At 43.3% G+C, this 18,351-nt stretch overlaps 1 protein-coding gene across 1 annotated transcript in view; it reads left to right on the top strand.

Annotated features, from left to right (window-relative positions):
* Window positions 1-18,351, top strand: part of LOC117461747 (epidermal retinol dehydrogenase 2-like) — an 87,209-nt gene that overhangs the window by 14,040 nt on the left and 54,818 nt on the right. The gene's annotated exons all lie outside the window — the stretch shown is intronic.

Here is an 18,351-nt window from a genome sequence, read left to right as displayed (position 1 = left end):
AATGCTATCCATAGTTAGTATATCTTTAGATAATTTGTTTCGTAGATTCTTCGGGCCAAGTACAATAACAGTTTTGGTCGTGTTTAACATCAAAAAGTTTAAGGTCATCCACGTCCTTAAGGCAGTCTTGAATTTTATTTAGATGATTAATTTCATCAGGTTTGATTGATAAATATAGTTGAGTATCATCCGCATAACAATGAAAGTTTACAGAATGATTCCTTATAATATTGCCTAACGGAAGCATATATAATGTGAACAAAATAGGTCCGAGCACTGAGCCCTGTGGCACTCCATGGCTAACTTTGGTTTGCGTGGAAGATTCATCGTTGACACGTACAAACTGAGAGTGTTCAGATAGATAGGACCTACACCAGCCTAAAGCAGTTCCCTGTATGCCAACTAAGTGCTCTAGTCTTTGCAATAGGATGTCATGGTCAATAGTATCAAATGCAGCACTGAGATCGAGCAAAACAAGAATAGAGACAAGTCCCTTGTTTGAGGCTATTAGAATGCCATTTGTGACTTTAACCAGAGCTGTCTCTGTGCTATGATGTGTTCTAAAGCCAGACTGAAAATCTTCAAATAAATCATTGTTTTTTAAGTAATCACACAACTGTTTTGCGACCGCTTTCTCAAGAATCTTTGAGAGGAACGGAAGATTAGAAATAGGTCTATAGTTGGCTAAAACCTCTGGATCGAGGTTGTGCTTTTTAAGAAGCGGTTTTATCACTGCTACTTTGAATGATTGTGGAACATAGCCTGATAATAAAGACATATTCATAATATTTAATAAAGAAGTGCTAATTAATGGAAAAACTTCCTTCAACAGCTTAGTTGGAATTGGGTCTAACATGCACGTTGATGGTTTAGAAGAGAGAATCATTGAATGTAATTGTTCAAGGTTAATGGCTGAAAAGCATTCTAGTTTACTATCTAGTGTAATATTAGAACTTACGTTTCCGGGAGCTGTTGATAACACTATACTGGTCAAAGGCAAGAGGTCATTAATTTTGTTTCTAAGAGTAACAATTTTATCGTTAAAAAAGCACATAAAATCATTACTACTGAGTGCTATGGGAATAGAAGGCTCAATCGAGCTGTGGCTCTCTGTCAGCCTGGCTACAGTGCTGAAAAGAAATCTTGCATTATTCTTATTCTCATCTATTAATGAAGAGTAGTAGGCTGCTCTCGCTTTACGCAGTGCTTTCTTATATTCATTGAGAGTAATATGCCAAATTAAACGAGATTCTTCAAGTTTAGGGGAACGCCATATCCTTTCAAGTTGTCTAGACTTTTGCTTTATTTTGCGGGTTTCGGCATTATGCCATGGAGCTAATCTATGTTTTATTTTCTTCTTTTTCAAAGGAGCAACAGAGTCTAATTTTATTCGCAGCGCATCTATAGCACTATCAACAACATGATCAATTTGGGGTGGTGTAGAGATCTTATGTTTAAGAGACCACATTTAATCTTCCTGTTTTGTTGCACTGTAGTAGTTGTTACATTTACTTTTATTAGGTTATTATGTATGACACCTCTATTAGGTTTTACCTTAAATTGTCCTTGGGCAGACACACACACCGCTAATATTGGGTATTTTATTGGGTTCGGGATTCCTATGGATGACAGCCTAGGAGAGAGCGCAGAGAAGCGTGTAAGACTGCGACTCCGCCTCCTGGTCTCAACTCCAGTTTGTCATGGATTAAGTCCACAAAGCCCTGAAATGTTTGCCGAAATGAGATCTGCACCTTTCAAAGTAGGATGAATGCCGTCTCTCTTAATCAGACCAGGTTTTCCCCAGAAGGCTGTCCAATTATTTACGAAGCCCACATTGTTTGCTGGGCACCACCAAGACAACCAGCGCTGAAATGATGACATGCGGCTATACATGTCATCATTGATCAGATTGGGGAGGGGACCAGAGAAGATGACGGTGTCCGACATTGTTTTAGCATAACTACACACCGACTCCACATTAAGTTTGGTGCATTCTGATTGGCGTAAACGAACATCATTACCACCGACGTGAATAACAATCCTACTGTATTTACGTTTATCTTTAGCCAGCAGTTTAAGATGCGCCTCAACGTCGCCCGCTCTGGCCCCCGGAATGCATGTGACTGTGGAGGCTTCGGTCTCTAAATTCACGTGTCTCATAATAGAGCTACCAATAACCAGAGTTGGCTTCTCAGCGGGTGTCTCGCTGAGTGGGGAATATCTGTTAGATACGTGAACGGGTTGGTGGGGACCTGCGGGTTTCGCGTTATGCCCCTTCTGAACAGTCACCCAGTCTCCCTGCTGCTCGGGAGTTGCCGGGGGACGGCTAAGAGGAGCTACCTTTTGCCGGTCCGCACTGGCTAAGATGGGCTTTACTTTAGCTGATTTACTTTCTAAGATGCCATGTCTTACTTTCTAAGACATGTATGCAACTAATATGATGTAGGTGTGTTGGTATGTGGTATCAGCTGAGAAGTGTGTGTGTGTGTGTGTGTGTGTGCGCGCGCGTGTGCGTGTAGAGATACAACAATATACAGTAGATTTGGTTTACAGCAAGTCGCAGTTTTCGCCTCATATCTTTCTTTCTTTCTCTCTTTCTCTCACTCCCTCATTCCCAAACTCATACACACTCTTACATTAAACCTCCTTATACCTTGTGTGATTGATTGTGTGTGAGAATGAGACAGGAGTAAGTGTGCTCTCATGGCGTTTTGTTTTTCATTTGTGCTGTTTCATGTGTCTTTGAGGTAAACTGATGTATGATCTTGACCCAGCTTGACCTCGATGTTTTGAATTGTTTGAACTTCAAAGTCCTTTGATAATGTCTAACAGACATACACAGCGATACATATACTCCTTGAAGTAAATAAAAACACCTGGCTGCAAAGCCAAAGCTTCAAATATGTGTAGTTTGGCTGGCTGGTCATTTCATTCCTGTGATACGCAACTAGCAGTAAGATGAAGAGGAGCTTCTCTGTGGGACAAGAGGTCTCATGCAGCCCGTAACTTCAGCTGCAGGACTCATCCTCTGAAACAGAAACACCCTGAGGAGGAGAATCTGGTGTGGATCTGAAATGTGCTTGAAAGGAGTCAGCACAAGGATAAAACGCTTTTTTGCCAAACATGAGAATGAGAATCCGATGTGGAGTTTGTGGTGGAGTCTGATCGTTCTTCGTCCGACCCTTCCCCTGAAAGTGGAGAGGACACAGAGGATCCCATCCCGTAGCTGCGATACATTCCTCTGCACTATCCTATCCGGAGGATCGTGTCCATCGTGGCAGTGGGTGGACATCAAAACATTTTCAAATCTGGTTTCCCTCTCACGAGGAAACGCCGCGCTACATTCCTGCTGCCAGAGGTTTGGTTTCAGGGCCCACGGTGGCAAACTGGAGGGATGTTGATGCCACAGATGTTTGAGCAAACATTGGATAGGATAGTGCAGAGGAATGTAGCGCAGCTACGGGATGGGATCCTCTGTGTCCTCTCCACTTTCAGGGGAAGGGTCAGACGAAGAACGATCAGACTCCACCACAAGCATCTGATCATTTCTCTAAGCATGGCTTCACGTGGCGCCACAGTGTGTGTGTGTGTGTGTGTGTGTGTGTGTGTGTGTGTGTGTGTGTGTGTGTGTGTGTGTGTGTGTGTGTGTGTGTGTGTGTGTGTGTGTGTGTGTGTGTGTGTGTGTGTGTGTGTGTGTGTGTGTGTGTGTGTGTGTGTGTGTGTGTGTGTGTGTGTGTGTGTGTGTGTGTGTGTGTGTGTGTGAACCTCATCACCATCTTGTTGTTCCTCAGCAGCTCATCTGCAGCTCCTCAACCTCCTCAGCAAAGGACCTCATTGATTCCTCTGTATCAACGTGGGATTCGGGGCAGAATTGTTCCTTCTTCTCTGCCACCATCCGATAAAAGAACTGTTATGCAAAAAAGCGTTTTATCTTTGTGCTGACTCCTTTCAAGCACAGTTCAGGCAGATCCACACCAGATTCTCCTTCTCAGGGTGCTTCTGCTTCAGAGGATGAGTCCTGCAGCTGAAGTTACGGGCTGCATGAGACCTCTTGTCCCACAGAGAAGCTCCTCTTCATCTTACTGGTCGTTGCGTATCACAGGAATGAAAGGACCATCCAGCCAAACTACACATATTTGAAGCTTTGGCTTTGCAGCGAGGTGTTTTTATTTACTTCAAGGAGTGTATGTATGGCTGTGTACGTCTGTTTGCTAAAGAGACATTATCAAAGGACTTCGAAGTTCCAAACAATTCAAAACATCGAGGTCAAGCAGGGTCAAGATCATACATCTGTTTACCTCAAAGACACATGAAACGGCACAAATGAAAAACAAAACGCCATGAGAGCACATTTACTCCGGTCTCATTCTCTCACACAATCACTCACACACATACAAGGAGTGAGAGACAGAGAGAAAGAAAGATATGAGGCGAAAATTGCGACTTGCTGCAAACCAAATCTACTGTATATTGTTGTCTCTGTGCACACACACACACACACACACACACACACACACACACACACACACACACACACACACACACACACACACACACACACACACACACACACACACACACACACACACACACACACACACACACACACACACACACACACACACACACACACACACACACACACACACACACACACACACACACACACACACACACACACACACACACACACACACTGAACTATTTTCCTCCAATATAAAACCCTGACATTAAAAAATGCATGATTTTATACCGGTATGGCAGAGATCAAAATATGTGGTTATAATGGGAGCGGATGGGACATTTTTGTCCGCGAGTGGCTAATGTGTGAGTTTTTTGTTTAATCTGATTCTGTGCAAAAACTAATAATCCACGAAATATATGTTGTTGCTAATCTTTGACATATCCAAGACTGTTATAAAAAAAAAAGAGCCAGTCCCCAGATATGTATTTTTGGGAAAATAACTAATTTTCTCTGTTTTCATCATGAAAAAAACCAGCGGTTTCATGTATTCAAAATGGCATTTAAAGGGTTAAAATCCTGAAAATGATTACATTTTTTGTATTTTCTATTAGGGCGGAAGTTGCTTTAAAGATTGAACCCAAAAAAGTTGTGAAAAAAACCTTTTAATATAATGTTTTTATCAAAGTCTTTTGCAGTGGACATTTTTGTCTCGAATAGTCGGTACCCAACTATCCATTCTATCCAACATGGATATAGCTTCTTTTTTTCACAGCAGCATTGGATCAGTTCAGTTGTGCAGCATTGGATCAAAACTAAATAAAGCTTATCAGTGGTCCACCACAAAATAACCATGTAAACAAATTGAGTGCAGATAGTGCAGGAACAAAACAAAAATAACTCTACTGGAAAGAGGTAGCTTGACTAGCTTCACAAGTTCACATTAAGTCACAAATAATAAAATAAAATAAAAATGTGGCTTAGTGCAGAATTCTAGCCTTAAGAGCCTAGTCTAGTAATAATGCAATGAACAACAGCAGCTTAACATAACATGAATAAACAAAGTATTATATTTCCATCTTACTGGAGTAACACAATTCAATAGTAATCAGCAGCAAACCACTTCTTTTTGTTATTCTACAGTATTGTTGTTTTATAGTTATTTGTTAATGTAACCCAATTTGTGTTCTTAGAAATTGAAAAGGATATCGCATTGTGTTTGTTACTTTCGTTGCAGTTGTATATGTCTTAAATGTAATTGGGCTTGGCTTCCTATTTATGGACATGCTTTTATTTTGAAGGAGAGGTAGCGCTGTTGACAGGCAGTTGTTGTTGCTTTGGAAACAACGTGACGGAGATTAACGGAGAAAAGTAATATCTACATATAAAGACGGAGAAAGTAAACGATAATGTTTATAGTTAAGTGTTAGCACCCCCGGAAGAGGCACAAGCTCTTACGTTGATATTGGAGATTTCAATAAATTCAATTTGAAAAAAAAAAACGGGGAAAAAACAAACAATCCTATAAGATTGGTCGTGTTGAACGTAGCTCTGTTCTTTCCACCACGCGGAACCTCCTTCTTGCAAACATTGCATCTGGCTGTTACACTGCCTTCGCTTTCAATTTTATAATACTTCCAAACTCCTGACATTTGCTCTGTCCCGACTCCCGAGTCACCAGCTGAACGTAGCCTCTCGTTAGCTTACTGCTACTATTAGACACTGCGCCCACTCTGTTGTCAGATTTCAGAGAAATATGCAACCAGGTCTGAAAACAAGCCCAAAGAAAGCAACACATACATGATGTTGTTTAATTTTAAACCAAAACTAAGGCCTCAGGATGACTTTAAGACGTGAACATGGTCATTTTTGTTTTGTAACATTAAATAAAACACTTTTTTTAAGGATTCCCGATCCCCGATCTTTTTCTCCCGATTCCGATCTTTTAAAAATCACGTGATCGGCTCCGATCCTCGATCACATGATCGGATCGGGACATCTCTAATACCGGAGAGGCTGTTCTCCACAGCAGGAGACATTGCTAGTGCCAGCAGATCTGCCCTTTCGGCAAGCAATGTGGACAAGTTCATCTTTCTTTAAAAAAACATGACAATACAATGACAAGCAAGTCCTAATGTCAAATTGGTTGCTTAGGTACTAGTACAGTACAGTTCAAATACAGATTATTTCAGTTCATCGAAATGCTGCGCCTTAATGTTTATTTTATTATATTTTGTATTTATTCGAGTGAATATTCACAGTTTAATAATAATTAAAACCCCAAAACTAATAGTTTGTTTTGTGAGTACTAGTACAGTAAAGTTCAAATACAGATTATTTCAGTTCATCGAAATGCTGCACCTTAATGTTTATTTTATTATATTTTGTATGTATTCTAGTGAATACATTATTCACAGTTTAATAATAATTAAAACCCCCAAAAATTATTTTATGTTTTGTGATCATTTTTTCTGCTGTACCGAAAACGTACCGAACCGTGACCTAAAAACCGAGGTACGTACCAAACCGAAATGTTACACCTAGGGCTGCACGATTTTGGGAAAACATCTAATTGCGATTTTTCTGACAAAGATTTAGAATTGCGATATTTATTATTTATTTTTTAGCGACCCAACGGAAGTTTATTGTAAAATGCGGCCATAACTCCGGCTATGAAGGTCGTATCAACGTACTCTCTAGCACCCCCGCAGCCCGGGCTACGAGTGAAAGAACTAAAGTTACATGAAACTTCCGTTGGGTTGCTTTAAAGTCAAGCTTCAGTTTAAGATTCACCCTGTAATATATGTAAAACATGTGATGGAGCATTACTAACCTGACTCAGATGCTTTGTTTCACCAAACCATCTAAAGCTCCATTGGAAGCCATTTGGAAAGGGCAGGCACTTTCAAAAATACTTGGCAGGTGATTGGATCAATCCGTCTATCACCTTCTATCATGGGCCACTTCTGATTGGTTAACAATGGTTGGTACATGTTGAGCACAGTACTTCTGATTGGTGTGGATGACTGACACACAAGAAGAAAAAAAATATTCTAGGCTTTGCGATTTGATAATCGCATCATTTCAAATCGCGATTTCAATTTAAAATCGATTAATCGTTCAGCCCTAGTTACACCCCTAGTAAATATTCTAATGATGAAGCAGAAAGTATACTCTAATATGACACACACACACACACACACACACACACACACACACACACACACACACACACACACACACACACACACACACACACACACACACACACACACACACACACACACACACACACACACACACACACACACACACACACACACACACACACACACACACACACACACACACACACACACACACACACACACACACACACACACACACACACACACACACACACACACACACACACTGTGGTGGGAGCTTACAACATCAATACGTTTGCTGTGTTGATCAATAACACATTACTGGCTGTCATCCTGCTCCCTCATAATGTCCACCCTGTCTTCTTCTTGGCCAGCGTTGAAACTTGTCGGTACTGGTAGCCATAGGCGTCATTTAAACTGGGGACGCACAAATAATTGTACACTTTTATTTGCAAAAGAGAACATTTACAATCTCAAGGGCTGTTTTTGGTAACCCCAAAAGGTGCAATTTGGACCTGTACCATGTTTAATACTAGTTATAATTGGAAAGAGGATAGTAAAGCTAGTGTTACTCTCGCTTTTCAGCTGTGTAACACAGTTTCTGCACATGTATTCAATGTATTCAAGGTTCAAGGCTTTTATTGGTCATACGTACATAGCTAGAGTGTAGTTATGACTAGGGATGCACGATATTGGTTTTTTGAAACCGATACCGTTACCGATACCGATAACTTCCTGCTTCTCAAGACCGATACCGATACCCGATAATAAAAAAAATGTTACGCCACTAATTATTTTAACGCATGTGTATTTTTTTTCCTTGGCCGCCCCGTAGTTTCAGAGCGCATCGAGTTTAAAATACATTCTACAAGATGATGCTGACAGCCCGCTCCTGCCGCCCGCTTGTGGCAGACCACACTTCCACGCTCACCGGCAGGCACCGACTGGCCATCTGGAGGACCGGGAGGGTGTGTGTATGTGTGGCCCGAGCGAGCGAGAGAGAGAGACCTTACGTGCATTGTTGTTGTTAGCATCTGGTGCTAGCTAGCTGCGCTAACGGATATAAGGAGCTGTTTCAATGAAAACAGAGGAGCGACATTTCGCCACAACTGCGCCGAGCACTTGACTTTATGCAGGAAGCCAGACAGCGGGACATTGTAGGAGAAGTCAGCACACTCGGCAACATGATTGCAGCTCCGGTTCGAGCATATGCCTTGAGTTGCACATAGCTCCAACGCGCGCACGCACGCACGCGCACACACACACACACACACACACACACACACACTTTGTATTGTATTATTGTCTTCGTACGCTTTTAACACACCATCGTAGCGATGGCGATGTTTCAGGTGACTGATCAGGTTCGAAGTATTAGGGAGCGCTGGATTTGTGAAGAACTCCTCTCTTCCTAAACCACTAATACCACAGTACTGGCAAAACGGGAGGAGCCGAGTGAAAAACAAGCGCCCCTCATCCCAATCCACCCACACCGCAGTATTTTTTTCTTTTTTTTTAAACCCAAAAAATATATTGTATATTATCGGGGCTATTAATACTGGTATCGGGTTTATCGGGATGACGTCATAATTTCTAATATCGGACCGATAATTATCGTGCATCCCTAGTTATGACAATGCAAATCTTAGGTCCCAGGCTGCTCCAACAGTGCAACACAATAAAACAGAACAAATAGTGCAAGTAAATAGTCAATACAAAAAGAAAAATAGTGCAATAGTGCAATAAGAGTGTATACAAGTTATTGGAATATGATATGTTAGATAAATAATTTCTAAGTAGCAGCCAGTTTAATGTTATGGATGTTGTTTCAAAGTTCAGGTGTTTAATAGTCTTATGGCCTGTGAGATGAAACTGTCCCTCAGTCTGGTGGTGTTAGTCAGGATGCTGCGGTAGCGCCTGCCAGACGGCTGCAGACAGAACAGTTTGTGGCTGGGGGGATGGGGGTCTTTGATAATCCTGAGGGCTTTCTTCCTGAGCCGCTGGGAGTAGAGGTCCTCCATGGATGGCAGCTCCGTCCTGATGATGTTCTGTGCAGTTTTCACCACCCTCTGTAAAGCCTTACGGTTGAGGGTGGTGGTGCTGCCGTACCAGGCCGTGATGCAGCCAGTCAGGATCCTCTCTATGGAGCACCTGTAGAAGGTCAGGATCCTCTCTATGGAGCACCTGTAGAAGGTCAGGATCCTCTCTATGGAGCACCTGTAGAAGGTCAGGATGCTCTCTATGGTGCACCTGTAGAAGGTCAGGATGCTCTCTATGGAGCACCTGTAGAAGGTCAGGATGCTCTCTATGGTGCACCTGTAGAAGGTCAGGATGCTCTCTATGGAGCACCTGTAGAAGGTCAGGATCCTCTCTATGGAGCACCTGTAGAAGGTCAGGATCCTCTCTATGGAGCACCTGTAGAAGGTCAGGATCCTCTCTATGGTGCACCTGTAGAAGGTCAGGATGCTCTCTATGGAGCACCTGTAGAAGGTCAGGATCCTCTCTATGGAGCACCTGTAGAAGGTCAGGATGCTCTCTATGGAGCACCTGTAGAAGGTCAGGATCCTCTCTATGGAGCACCTGTAGAAGGTCAGGATGCTCTCTATGGAGCACCTGTAGAAGGTCAGGATCCTCTCTATGGAGCACCTGTAGAAGGTCAGGATCCTCTCTATGGAGCACCTGTAGAAGGTCAGGATGCTCTCTATTGAGCACCTGTAGAAGGTCAGGATCCTCTCTATGGTGCACCTGTAGAAGGTCAGGATCCTCTCTGGTGCACCTGTAGAAGGTCAGGATGCTCTCTATGGAGCACCTGTAGAAGGTCAGGATGCTCTCTATGGAGCACCTGTAGAAGGTCAGGATGCTCTCTATGGTGCACCTGTAGAAGGTCAGGACCCTCTCTATGGAGCACCTGTAGAAGGTCAGGATCCTCTCTATGGAGCACCTGTAGAAGGTCAGGACCCTCTCTATGGAGCACCTGTAGAAGGTCAGGACCCTCTCTATGGAGCACCTGTAGAAGGTCAGGATCCTCTCTATGGAGCACCTGTAGAAGGTCAGGACCCTCTCTATGGAGCACCTGTAGAAGGTCAGGATCCTCTCTATGGAGCACCTGTAGAAGGTCAGGATGCTCTCTATGGAGCACCTGTAGAAGGTCAGGATCCTCTCTATGGAGCACCTGTAGAAGGTCAGGATCCTCTCTATGGAGCACCTGTAGAAGGTCAGGATGCTCTCTATGGAGCACCTGTAGAAGGTCAGGATGCTCTCTATGGAGCACCTGTAGAAGGTCAGGATCCTCTCTATGGAGCACCTGTAGAAGGTCAGGATGCTCTCTATGGAGCACCTGTAGAAGGTCAGGATGCTCTCTATGGAGCACCTGTAGAAGGTCAGGATCCTCTCTATGGAGCACCTGTAGAAGGTCAGGATCCTCTCTATGGAGCTCCTGTAGAAGGTCAGGATACTCTCTATGGAGCACCTGTAGGTCAGGACCCTCTCTATGGAGCACCTGTAGAAGGTCAGGATCCTCTCTATGGTGCACCTGTAGGTCAGGACCCTCTCTATGGAGCACCTGTAGAAGGTCAGGATCCTCTCTATGGAGCACCTGTAGAAGGTCAGAATCCTCTCTATGGTGCACCTGTAGGTCAGGACCCTCTCTATGGAGCACCTGTAGAAGGTCAGGATCCTCTCTATGGAGCACCTGTAGAAGGTCAGGATACTCTCTATGGAGCACCTGTAGAAGGTCAGGATCCTCTCTATGGAGCACCTGTAGAAGGTCAGGGTCCTCTCTATGGAGCACCTGAAGGTCAGGATCGTCTCTATGGAGCACCTGTAGAAGGTGCAGAGTATCCTGGAGTCCATGTTGAACCTACTCAGCCGGCGGAGGAAGAAGAGCTGCTGTCGAGCTCTTTTGGTGATGGTGTTAGTGTGGTGAGTCCGTGACGTCACGTCGTGTCACGTTACTTGAATTGAGCCGTCCCTTATAGATACTATCTCTTTACGTTAGTGATGGGAATTCCGGCTCTTTTTAGTGAGCCGGATCATTTTGCTCGGCTCACTAAGAAGAGCCACCTCGTTCTGCTCCCAAACGGCTCTTCATTTGACCACAGTTCATCGCGTCCATATCGTGCACGTTCTGTGTTGTCCTCTGGCAGGCACAGTGGGTCCAAGATATGAAAAGCTGAAAAGAGGCCGATGTCGGGGGATCAATCTTCAATACTCCCACCAGGCTACTTTGCCCCTCCAACAGAGAGATGTCCTTGTCCTTTTCGTCATTTGAGCTATAACAACTCTTTTGTTTTTGGACGACAAATGCTGGTAGCTTTTGTAAAACCTGGCTAGACAGGTATTATATATTCCCTTATTACATGCTACCCACTGCAGTGGGTTTACATGTGGGAATGTGTCTGGGAGTAATCCTGTAGCTCATCTGCAATGTTCTCTCTTATGTAATGCTTTCGTAATGATTTCCAAGCAGCTGTTTAAAGTGACTCTGTAGTCTGGCATTCTCACCATATGGCCCCTCTCACTCCACTTCATCATTGTCCTCCACTATGCTTTCCACATCATGTTACCTAGATCAGTGGTTCCCAAACTTTTTGTGCCCAAGGCACCAAAGGACAAGTACAAATCTCAAGGCACACCTATTGTGCAAAATAGCCCTTATAACACGTGTTATCACTCATATAATGTAAAATATCTGTAAATGTGCATAATTTGTTACTAATGCCAAATAAAATGTGACAAAGACAACTATATTACTCGTGAAATATTTAATAACGAAATATTTCAGAAATATTTGAAACTTTCATCAAAATAGGCTTCATCAAAGCAGCAACACACTCATTTAAACCAGACGGGTCACAAAATAAAAAATGAGGCAAAGGAAACTCAGCACAGGGAACTGTCAATGCAAGGAAGCTGCACTGTCCGTGGCCCTGAACTACAAATGATAAATGTAACATTTCAGCATTGAAAATAAATAATAATAATAAAATAAATAATAAATGTGCTATTATAAATATTTTGCCGACTTAAAAATTAGTGAGATACATGTGCCTGTCGGGTTGCGCAGATCTTTTTAATCCTTGGTGGCACTGAGGAGAGGGCCACTCGCAAGTCCTGTTCAACAGAGAGCCGTGACCTCTTGTTGTTCTTCATGTAAACCAGAGTAGAGAACGCCAACTCACACAGGCAGGTAGTGGGAAAAAGAAGAAGTTGCTCAATCGCGTGGTGGGAGATGCTTGGGTACTCCGATGCAGAAGCCAACCAAAACTGATCCAGTGGGAGCTCACTACATTTGAGTTTCAGTGTGCGGTCCTCACGGAGCTCTGCGCACTCCTCTCTCTCTTTCATAGTGAGCTTTTCTGTTGAGGATTCCTGGTGGAATGGGTCTCGGATCCAGTCATAGTCCTCGATGTCAGCCACACGTGGAAAATAGCGCTCAAACCTCTCTTTTAAGGTCTGAATGTGTTCGGCATATACAGCGCGCTCCCTAGCTGCCTGCGGCGCAGCTGATGCCAGCGGGAACATGTCCATGGAGCCCTGTTCCAAGGCCTCTTGCCACAGGATAAGTTTTCCCATAAACCCCCGAATCTTGTCTGTGGATGATAAAATGTTTTCATTCCTGCCCTGAAGCTTGGCGTTTAACTCATTGAGATGCCCAAATATGTCTGAGAGGTAAGCCAGCCTGGCCCACCACCTCTCATCCGCGAGCTTGTCTTTATGTGGGACAGCGTGTTCACGTGAAAACTCCAAAAGCTCTTCCCGAAGCTCATAAAGACGGGATAGAACTTTCCCCCGTGACAGCCAACGTACCTCTGTGTGGAGGATCAGGCTTTGGTGGTCGGCTCCCATCTCGGCGCACAGCTGGGAGAAGAGGCGAGATTTCAGGGGCCTTGATTTGATGTAATTCACCATCTGCACAGCCTGATTCAGCACCTCAGTCAACTCCGGGGGCATGGTTTTGGCAACTAATGCCTCTCGATGCAAAATGCAGTGGTTTGTCACGATATGTGGGTTTTGTGCTCTCACCTTAGCAATACATCCTTTCACTCTCCCCGTCATGCTTGCCGCACCATCTGTGCAAAGACCGACGCACATATTCCAGGTCAGACTGTTCTCTTTTAAATAGTTATTAGTTTCCCTGAATATTGCTTCTCCCGTAGTATGGCTTTCCATTTATTTGCAGAAGAAAAACGTCTCTTTGATAGAGTCAGCATCAACATATCTGACATTTGCCAGAAGTTGGGCAGCCCCACTTATGTCAGTAGATTCCTCTATTTGTAGGGAAAATCTGCCGCTCGCCTGCAGTTTCTCTGTCAAATGTTGCTCAATGTCTTCTGACATGTCGTCGATTCTTCTTTTAATTGTATTATCAGACGACGGCACCTTGGATAGCTCATTTGCGGCATCTGGACCCAGCATGATACCTACAATTTTTTTGCAAGCTGGGAGGATGAGTGTCTCCGCTATTGTGTGAGGTTTTTTCTGCTTTGCAATGAGCTCCGCTAGCATGTAACTAGCCTCCATTGCCTTTTCAGACACTTTCACACAATCCAACAAACGGTCTTGCTGCCTCTGGTTCAGATCCCGCGCTCTTTTGAAGTAGGCCAAGTTTCTCTGAACATGGAAGGGATGTTTGGTTTCCAAGTGCCTCTTCAGCTTGCTTGGAACCATGTTCGCATTAGCTAACTTCTGCCGACAGACGACGCACTCGGGCTGAGGATTTTTGACATCCCCGGTCCAACTGAAGCCATAAGACAGGTAACTTTCATGATACTGTCTGCTGACAGTTTTTTTCCTCTTTTCTTTCGGTGGTGGGCAGTGTTGGGAAAGTTCACTTTCTACATGAACTAGTTCAGTTCACAGTTCACACATTTTAAAATGAACTAGTTCAGTTCATAGTTCATAATTCAAAATGTTGAACTAAAGTTCATGGTTTCAAAAATGAACTAATTTATAGTTCATAGTTATTTTTTCAATACGTTGCTGCGAGCTATTATTTGTCTCCTGTACGATGTTAATGGGCCATTTCAATGTTTACAATATCCTCAGAGGGCCGTACAAGTTATTGACCTCTGCTTAAAAAAACTAAAATCACAGCCCATTCATTTCATGCTGTGCAAAGAAAAAGCAACCTCTTCATCCAGATATCTCACCATGACTCGCGTATGCATGCACGTGCAGGGTGTGGCGTGACCACCAACACAGAAAGATATGGACACAAGATGTGTGCAAATGTATTTAGTTTCCTATCCATGTGAACATGATTTAAGTGGGGGGGGGACCTAACCTCCCCTAGGGGGGTCCGGGGGGCATGCTCCCCTGGGAAGATTTTTTTTAAATGTTGAAGTTAAAAGGATCAATCTGGTGCACTTTGAGAGCAACATTAGAAGATCTATGGACACATCTCTCAACACCCAAACACAACTGTAAACAGATTTTCTTTTAATTTATGGATATTTGACAAATCATCCCCTTTCAAACTGTATTCTTCTTTATTAATAACTGTCATATAGTATTTTATACCCGTTTACTTTATTCTCTTATTTTTTGATAACTATAATGATCATATAAAGATGTGCCTTTACCTCACTGGTTGTAGACAAAGCTTCTTATATTCGTTAGCATAGCTAGCTAACCAGATGCTAATAACAACACAGTTATTGACTGATGAACAGATCGCCACTGGGCTTTCAACTAAAGACACAGACACGCAGAAACTGCGGCATGTGTATGGACTTATCGGTACTGCAATTTCTGAAGTGCTGGAGTGGCGTTCTGGTGCTCTCCGTCAGAACTGCACCCCCCTGTCAGTCGAGACATATACCACGTGATGACACGTTAGGCTTGTGTTGTGTTCAAGGACCCTAACCTTGGCCAGGAAAAACAGGCACTCGCTTGTTTAATTTTGTTGCGGTCTAGATTTCTTTCATTTTTTTATTTTTTGCGTGTGTTTATAAATTACCTCGAGGGCCGTACCAAATTGTCTCGCGGGCCGTATACGGCCCGGGGGCCGGAGGTTCCCCAACCCTGCCGTAGAGTCTCACTCTGAGCGAGTGCTGCTGCAGCTGCTCTCGGCTTCGTCCATACTAATTCATTCATCCATTCAATGCTCGCCGGTTCCGCGGTTCCACATTGTTTGTTGTGAGGAGTCTGATATATTTAGTATATTTATATTTTAGTGCGACAGCCAGGGGTGACAGGCGCGTACGCGTCACAGGCAGCTTGCTGTTGCCAGATTGGGTGGTTTTCCGCATTATTTTGAAGCCTGTTTACGGTGTGTTTTAACTGGGTTTTCGGCTGAAAGGCATATGAAATCTGGCACACCTTTGAACGCCGTTATAATACAGTGCTGAGAATGAACGCACTTTTGAACGCCGTTATACAGCGCTGAGAATGAACGCGTTCTCAATTACGTTCATCTAGCGGAAATACAGTATGTTCAGTTCACGTTCGCCCAAAATATGAACGCGTTCATGAACGATCGTTCATTGAACGTGTTAAGGTATCACTGGTGGTGGGTTTGTCGGCAGTCTCTGCACTGGTGGTTGGTGGTTTTCTCAGCACAAGAAAGCGCTCCATTTTCCCTCTTGCGTGTTTCTCTGTTTTAATGTTGTCCTTCAGCCGTTGATGTGTCACGGTCTTATAATTCCCACATGTGCAACTGCGTTAACAGCGAAATATGGGGTTCTGTGAGGATTTTTTTTTAAAGAATTATTTTTAGGCATAGAGTTTGCCTCTGTATTATGAAATTAGTGCATACAAAGTACTGATATAGTAAATAAAAAAATTATTATTTTTGTGTAGTGTATATTGCAATAATAACATATGGTTGTCACAAAATCCCACGGCACACCTGGACTTGCCTCACGGCACACCAGTGTGCCGCGGCACACCGTTTGGGAACCACTGACCTAGATGAATGGCAAAAACTAAGATGAACTACTTAGCTACTATTAGTCTAGCAGCCCAATCCAATTAGCAACAAGGATATGGAATATGCATTCAAGTTAGCCAACACCTGTTAGTTATAATAAACCCATTTTGACCTATGGCGTCAGGCTCCTACTCCCCTGTTGTTTTCTCACATGTGTGTGTCTTTAAAGCAGGGCAAGGATGAGTGTTGTATGAACATTCAGTGTTTTGACTAAGGCTGCAGCCACATGTAGACGAAACGGGTCGTATCCGCTACAATTCTCTATCATATAGACCAGGGGTTTTCAAAGTGTGGGAAGGTGAGACTCCCCTCAGAGAACATAAGAACAGCCGCGCCCCCCCCTCCCAATTATTATTATTGTTGTTGTTGTTGCTGCTATAATGCAGGGGTATTATTATCCAGTGGAATAACCTTACCTACTGGCCTAGTTAAATCAAAGTGGTTACTTTTCTTTGGCTGGGCAGTGTAGTTTTACACACCGTCTTATTTGATTTTCTCAGGACTTAAAACTCTTTTTTGGGGGCAGACCCCACGAAGAAAACAAAAAGATGTACACGTACGGTCATCATCTTAACAGTTTTGTATGCTCATTGAGTCATCCGTGAGCAGAGCATCAAGTTGGCATGCCTATAACAGCTGAATGCGGCGATTACCATCTTGCTCAGCAAAACGCCTCACAAACGTATTAAGCTCTAAAGCTTTAGTGTGTTTTGATCAGTGGCGAGCCGTGACTTTTATACCTAGGCCCTCTGACCCCCCTTCCCTCGAAAAAAAGAAGAGTTATTACGTCACACTGTATACTTCAGCGGAATATCAAAACAGCGGCCCGGGGTGCAAAACGCATCAATGACTACCACACAGAACAACACCATGTATATAAACACCTCTCATGACAGGGCACCCACAGCCAAGTAACAATTACAAATGAATGAAGTCGGCACGGCGGCCCACATTGAAAATGACTTAGGCCTACCTTTGATGATAAATCACTGAAACACAAAGTCCATCCTCCGGTCCTTCTGGATGAAGCACTTGCGGGTCATTCAGCTGATCCTTTGCCACTCCAGTTTATCATTGTAACTCAATCTTGAAAATGACTCGGTTAATATTTTTGCAAACAATGTCATCACAATCACTGAAGTGAGCCATCATGAACGAACTAATGCTAATTAAAAATCTATCGATCATAAATATATCGATTAGATTTATGATTCGAAAATAATAAAAGTAGGGTAGACATGTGGATGTTATCCGGCTGAACACAACGTGCATTTATCTAACAGGTTCGTTTTCCACAGACCTTATTTCAAGCTATTTTCCAAAATCCTATGGAGAAATCCCACTGAGTGGCGAAGTCCCTCCCCTTCCGGTGGACCTCCATGGGACCTTATTTAGAAAAAAGTATGTATTGAAGTCAATGGAGAGAGAAAGATTATCTTTCGATCCCGTTTGAATTGTGCCACAAATTACACATATGATGTTTGTCAATTTAAAAGATAATTTTGCAAGTGAAAAAAAAAATAATGCGTCGTAAAACTGTGAATTAACACATTTGTTTGTGTGAAACGCTCAATGAACTACATCTCTGGTCTCGCACAACAACACACGTCACCAAGATGGCCGTCACTACTGTCTTGTCAACAAAACGATTGACTACCCTCACTATCACCATGAAACACGTCCAGAAGAATGTCATGCAAAGCTGCCTGCCTGCCTGCCTTTGATTCTCTCTGAACTGCCTGGTATTTTTAATGTTTAATGTCAACCATTTGTGCAGATAGCATGAAGTAGAAAAGATCGGCGATCGC

The sequence above is a fragment of the Pseudochaenichthys georgianus genome, chromosome 17, assembly GCF_902827115.2.
Source record: "Pseudochaenichthys georgianus chromosome 17, fPseGeo1.2, whole genome shotgun sequence".
In the NCBI taxonomy this organism is placed as follows: domain Eukaryota; kingdom Metazoa; phylum Chordata; class Actinopteri; order Perciformes; family Channichthyidae; genus Pseudochaenichthys; species Pseudochaenichthys georgianus.
Note: the sequence above shows the minus strand (reverse complement) of the source record. Positions and strands in the feature narration are given on the sequence as shown.